We start from the raw sequence: 6,973 nt of genomic DNA on the forward strand, positions 1-6,973 counted from the left end.
TTTGACCTTTGTTCAAGGATTTTGAGCCATGCCTTTAAGTCACGGACTGAATGGAATGAATATGTGGGTGTTTTGTTTGCACCGCTCTTTCTCTACTGACGATCACTGTCATTTAAGAAACAGAGCTTCAAACAGAGGCCTGGGGTAAGTTTTAATCTCTTCCCCGTGACCTAGATGAAATCCTGAGAACAGCCAGGTTTTTGGCAGAGTTCAGCTCACCTCCGTCCACGAGTGCGCACAGCTGATCTGTGCAAACACCATTCTCCATGGATGAATGGACTTTGTGCACCTTTAAGATCTTGAAATACCAAAGCCTCTTACCTAAACCGACAGATTATGTAAGTTTCAAGTATTAAGAAGTGATAAGAAGATTCACAGTGTAGTCAGCTGCTCACAGCTAGCAAACACACTGCTGTTGTCTAAAATGGGAAATACAAGTATGTATTAGTAGTACTTAAAGCACTATAGATTGAAACATTTACATGTGGGGGATTAAAATATGGAGGATTGATTACAATCCTTCAGATTCTCTCATGGATTAAGTCTGTTAACTTATACATTCAGCATTTTTTGCTGGTTTTCTTTCAAGGCTCAAATAAAAGGGTTTTTCCTGTCACACACTCACACTCTGCTGATTTATCTTCAGCAGCTGTGTTACTTTCAGTCTGTATTGTGTGTTTAACCTCTTTGCAGTTTTCCCATATTATAATTAATTTCATCTTCCTTTGTGAAATCAGTGGCTCTGATGCCAGAACACTTGTCCATAATTGTGATTGGTTAGATGTTGATGATTGGGGTAAGTGAATCGAGATGACTGGGTGTGTTGGACTCGCTTCATGGTACAAAGCTCGGGTCTCTTAGAAATCTGTTAGGATCGTAACTCAGAAAAACCCTGAAATTTGACCTTTAAAACAAACAAACAAACAAACAAACAAACAAAAGAACTCGTGGCTTTGTGTGTTGTTAAATCATTTGCAGGTTGTTGCCTGCCCATATCTTTATGATAATTACTAAAGACAAATAACTCCAAGTGTAACATCTTGCCGACTCTGTAAAATGCAGAGATGAGAGGACCCAAATCAGACTGAACAAACACAAGCCGGCCATTTATTGGGGCTGGTGCAGAGTCCAAAATACAAAGTCTATAAACTGAGTAACAAAAAGCTGAAGCTGCACCACAGACCATGAAGGGAAAAGTACAGGGAGAGTTACAGACACTGCAACAAAAGGACAAAGGGAACCTGAGGCCATTCGCACTGATACACTCATTACTGATGGGTACCAGGAGGGAGAGGAACACAGGTGAGCAAACCTTCAAAGTAAAACAGGAAACAGCCAAAGAGGACTGATACTGAATATTAACATCTGGCAAGATGAACAGAACAAGAAAACACAAAGGGACCAAGACATAACTGAATGAGACAGAGGCAGGACGATGAACCAACTGATAGTAGATATGAACCACCAAGTCCTGTATTTCCACTGTACCTAAAGCATGCTCAATTCGCCTCTATGATCTTGAGTATATATAAGGACAATGTATTGTGTTATAAATAAATAAATAGCACAGGTAACACTGAAACACAAAGTCCTTATAATCAAAAATAGTTCAGCAGGGCATCAAGCTACACTCACATCGACTAAAAAAACAACTGAAATGAATTAAAAACCAACATCTCACTAAAATCAAGATCATCATCTCACTACAATCACCTAAAATAAATAAATAAATAAATAACATCTAACAGGGTGAAGACATGGGTTTCCAGAAGTGATTTAAAAACAGGCAGAGAAGAGGCCTGTCTAATCTCTAAAGGCAGATCGTTCCACAGTTTTGGAGCTGCTACAACAAAAGCACGGTCTCCTCTAAGTTTACACTCAGTCCTGGGTACATTCAGGAACAGCTGATCAGATGGCCCCGCCCCTCCCTGAGCCTGGTTCTGGCTGAGGTTTTTTCCTGTTAAAAGGGAGTTTTTCCTTCCCACTGTCGCCAAAGTGCTTGCTCAAAGGGGGCCATATGATTGTTGGGTTTTTCTCTGTATGTATTATTGTAGGGTCTACCTTACGATATAAAGCACCTTGAGGTGACTGATGCTGTGATTTGACGCTGTATAAATAAAACCGAATTGAAGCTGAATATCACATTTATGGCAAATATCAGAGTCATGCCTTTTGACTGTGGAAGAAAATTGGACGATGCATAGGAAAGCCATACAGGCAGGGAAACTGCAGGACTGTTCTGCTTCTCCACCGAGGCCCAGTATAAGATAAATGCTAATTATTTTGAATGTTGAAGCATGCAGCAGAGTCCATGAATAACAAATATGGAGCTGGCAATGAGAATTCCAGTTTCTCTTTAATGTGAAGCCCTGACACTATGGAGAGTACCTGTGCTCAGTTTCCGTGTGGATACCTTCCAGCTGACTTAAAAATGAATTTCATGGCCTGATTGCTCCGAGCGTGCGATGTCTGTGGTTGCCATGGTCACGCTTGGCTCCGTGAAATGAGCAGATCAGGTGGAAATACTGTCATTTACTAACACTCAGAAACAATGCTGATATTTATCATCAAATCGGGAAATTGCACTCAGAACCTGAAAGGGTACTGTCAGGAAAATTAGTTTGTTAACCTCGGTTTCACATTTCATTTGGACTGCCTTGTTTATGCTGTTGTGTCTCTGTTGGCTGTAATGTTCTCTTTTTCCTCATTACCTGCAGAGGCGGAGTCCTCAGAGTTCAGCTGCAAGACTCAACGAGCCACCAGAGCCACTCGTTCATCATTTCATGTTTTTTTTCCTCCATTTGTTAGATAGATGGCTGAAAGCTCAAATTTCCTCATTTTCTGTTGTGCTCAAAGACATAAATCACAAATTCAGAATGTCCTAAAAATGTGGTTCTTGACAGCAAAGTAAATGGCTATCCTCCAAGGTTGTGTATATCTTCCTAAAAAAATATACCTCTAATGTAGGCTGTCAGACAAAATGCCACTTCCTGTCTCCTCACAGCATACGGAAGAATTATTATGCCGCTACTTTTTTTGCTTAACAGATGTGTTGTCACGTAGTAATTGCAGAGATGTTGTTAACAGGTAGACATGTGCACTTTGTAAAAGGATGGGCTTTGAACATGTGCTAGGCAATCAGATAAATGAGGCAGTGAGCAATGAGCCTTCTTTTTACATAAAGATAAAAAGTGAGAAAAAGAACAAAAATAGAAAACCTTCCTGTCTGTAACTTTTTGTCCATTGTGCTATGTGAAGCCTATCTATTATTAGACATATTACTTGTGTGATACCATATAGGTGTTAAGCTGTTCATTATTTACTGATGTGCCAGACACTCTGGGGAAGAAATTCATTGCACAATATTATATAAAACTTTCTTGGAGTCCTTTTTTGCCTCTACTTTCATCCTCACCAACTCATGAGAACATACACCGATCAGGCATAATATTATGACCACTGACGGGTAAAGTGTTTAACACTGATTATTTCTTCATCATGGCACATGTTAGTGGGTGGAATATACAGTATCGTATTTTTCAGACCATAAGGTGCACCGGATTATAAGGCGCATTAGGCAAACAAAATCAGATCAAACTTTACTCAACTTATTCTTCTTGCTACCTCCATTTCTGTACCATTGATTCATTAATGTTGAATTCTCTCGCAGCTGCTCCTTTCCCATGTTGTTGCAGTATATTAACGACTAACCTCATATTATGCATGGATTATCTCAGTTGTTCTCCTGACTGAAGTTCGGTCCGTTTACACCATCAGGAACCCTCACGTTAACTTTTATTGAGTGGAAAAAAGTTAGCGTTCATCCTCCAGCTTCACTGTGTTTATGTTATGCTAACATAGCTATGTCGCTAGCGATCGCATAGCACATCATTATGTACCAGCTAGCCCAACTTCAGTAACCCTACAAAACTCAGTGCTGTTTAGTTTTCTGTCTTCATTTATGTTGGAAGTGATAGCAGAGCTGTGCGCTTTAATTTTTTCAGAAATGTCTTAGTCAGAATATGCTATATCATGTTTAGGTGGAAACTAGCGAGCTAACTTACTGCTAACTCCATTAAATTTAATACATTCTGTTTTCATGGATGCCTGGATGTTAAACTTAATTGTTACACCTGGTAAGGCAGCAACACTGATCATTACACTGATCACTATCTCAGATTGCTGAAAAATCTAATGCTGGTTTTGATAGAAAGGTGTCAGAATGCACAGTGCATCACACTTTGTTGGGTATGTAACTACATAGCTGTAGACCACTCAGTGTCCAACAATGGGCATCTGAGAATAAGGGCTTTGGGTCCTGTCATCCATGTGGATGTTACTTTGCCACGTACCATCTACACCCTTTAACGGTATACCCTGATAGCTGTGGACTCTTTCAGCAGATTAATGCTCCCTGCCAAAAAGTAGAAATGGTTTGAGGGGCACAACAATGAGTTTAAAGGTATTGAATTGGCCTCCAAATTTACAGGGTCTCAATCAAATCAAGCATTTGTGGCATGTGCTGGACAAACAAGTCTGATCCATGGAGGCCCCATCTCCCAACTTAGCAACAAAGGATCTGTTGCTAGCGTCTTGGTGCCAGATACCACAGCACACATTCAGGGGTCCAATAGCTTAATTGGTCAGGACTGTTTTAGCAGCAAAAGGGGAACCAACACAATATTAACTGGTGTAAATTTCAATCTCTAGCAAGGGCGCAACCTTAAGAGGTAAAAAATGAAGTCAGCACCAAAATTTCAGAACCTGGAGCTCCTGTATTGCCCTTTAAACCAAGTGAATCCAATAGATAGCATAAAAAGTGAATTCTTTTCTTTGTTAGTTTGAGTCACTGAACTGGATCCTCTCAACCTAATAACCATGTTTGTGGTGTTGTTGTCCTATGCCAAAATTTCAATAAAGCTGAGTGGACTCAGAGTTCAAAAGGTTTCTTGCGTAATGACAAATACTGAAGGAGATATCAGTCAGAGGAATTCCTGGGGATGGTTTACAGAGAGAGGGGTAGGTAGGTTAGCCCAGGTTAAACCACAGAGCTGTCCCAGAGAGTTTTGCTCAGATTGTGTGAGATGGCTTACTTGGTTGGTCCCGGGAGGATACTTGGAGGGAGGACACTGGTCTGTTTTGTGCCAGGAAACAGAGTTCTTTTTTTTTTAATAGATGATTTCTAGATAAAGTTGGCATGAAGGTGGAATTCAGTCAATGGATGTCAGCATCTATTAACTCTGCCCATGAAACCACAGTCACCGTCACACATCGTTCTTTACTTTAAATCCATCACAGTACAGCAAACGAACCTGTTTATCCTGCACTAACCTGCAGAGGATTAACCTGCAACATTTAAATAACACAGTTAGTCTATCTCAGTTTGATTTGCAGATGTTTCACAATATGAAAAAAGCATAATGCCACATGTACTGACCTGATATCTAATTTAAAAACATGAAGACTTCCATTTAAGCTTAAGATGTCCAGTTTATCAGTTACAATTGAGCAGTCCTTACCCTTAAATCTAACCTCTCTTCTTCCTTTCCTGTCTCGTCTTTCTTATCTTTCTTTCTCCATCTCTTAGTGAAGTTAGCTCGCTTTCTTTTCTCTGCCTGTGAAATACAGCAGCACGGCCTATAGCTAGCAACACACTGTGCAACAAAAGGGGTAGTGACATCGTGGCTATGCACATCTTTTAGCTCCAGTCCACAATCTGTTACTTCTAAATGTGACGTTATTTTTTAGTTGCTAACGTTGCTAACTGCTTGATAGCCAGAGATAGAGGCTGAACTGGATTAGACAATTAAAGTTCATTTTCTAAATCTTGGTCATAATCTGATTCAGAAAGGAGGATTACTCTCAGTATGTTCATTGCCACAGGACTTGTGATTGATCGGTGACAATGAGCGGATAATTTCACAGTCAAACTTGCCCTCGCTCACCACATCCAGTTTCAGAACACTAAGAAAGTGTTGGCAAAACACTCATCTTGAGATTTTAAGACAGGACTTCAAAAACCAATAGACAAATTCATAATAGCTACTTCTACATGTTAATGCTGAGCCACAGCAAGTTCAAAGCAACTTCTCAACACTTTCCCCAGAACCTGTAAGCAAATAAACTGGGTTACTGGGTTTGTGCAGACCATACCCTTGTGCATGCTGTTGCACAAAGCTGAATTGAGCACTCTTTGTATGTTTTTGTTTTTTAAAATGCATCTTGGGAAATGTAGTTAAGCCCCTGTGTGTGTACTGTCCATACTATTGAAGAAACTGGCTTTTTCTAACACATTCACCAGACATATCATCATCTGTTCATGCGGCAAAAATATACATTAATTAAACTAGTTCATCTAATTATAGCACTCGAGGTTCTTCCTCTTGATAAACACAATGGTAATCCGAGGTGGTTACATAAAAACAGTTGCAGAGAACTTTTGTTATCCATCCAGCAGTATCACTGATCATCTGGGACACCATATTTGCACCTGAATGAAGGTGGCAGACAGTTCAGACTCCTTCACTGTTGCCTATAATGGGTTGTATTAGAAGAAGAAAGGACACAGAAATAGGCAGTCACACAGCTAATTGATTTTTCTTTGTTCCCAGCTTCTGAATCTGTGCAGCCATATGGTTTTCTGCAAGACCAACGCAGCTAAAGGCACGAAAGAAAAGGTCTGTATCTTTCTGAATTGTCTTATAATGTCTCAGAGGAAAACTGCTTGAAAAATTGCCTCGTCTTTTCTATAGCCATATACAATGCAGCTGTGCTCTGAATAAAAACAGCTCCCACTGCAAGATAGATCACCTACAACATTAAAACCACGGCACAGTGGAGTGAATAATATGAATCATCTCGTTGCAAATGAGTGTTCTGCTTATGTGCTGACTTATGTGTGCGCTATTTTGACATGTAGCACCCACCTAAGCATTGCAGACCCATCAGTGTAACAACACGCCCTGCTGCATCG

The sequence above is a fragment of the Perissodus microlepis genome, chromosome 10 (genome assembly GCF_051167445.1).
Source record: "Perissodus microlepis isolate ML-2025 ecotype Zambia chromosome 10, ASM5116744v1, whole genome shotgun sequence".
Classification (NCBI taxonomy): Eukaryota; Metazoa; Chordata; class Actinopteri; order Cichliformes; family Cichlidae; genus Perissodus; species Perissodus microlepis.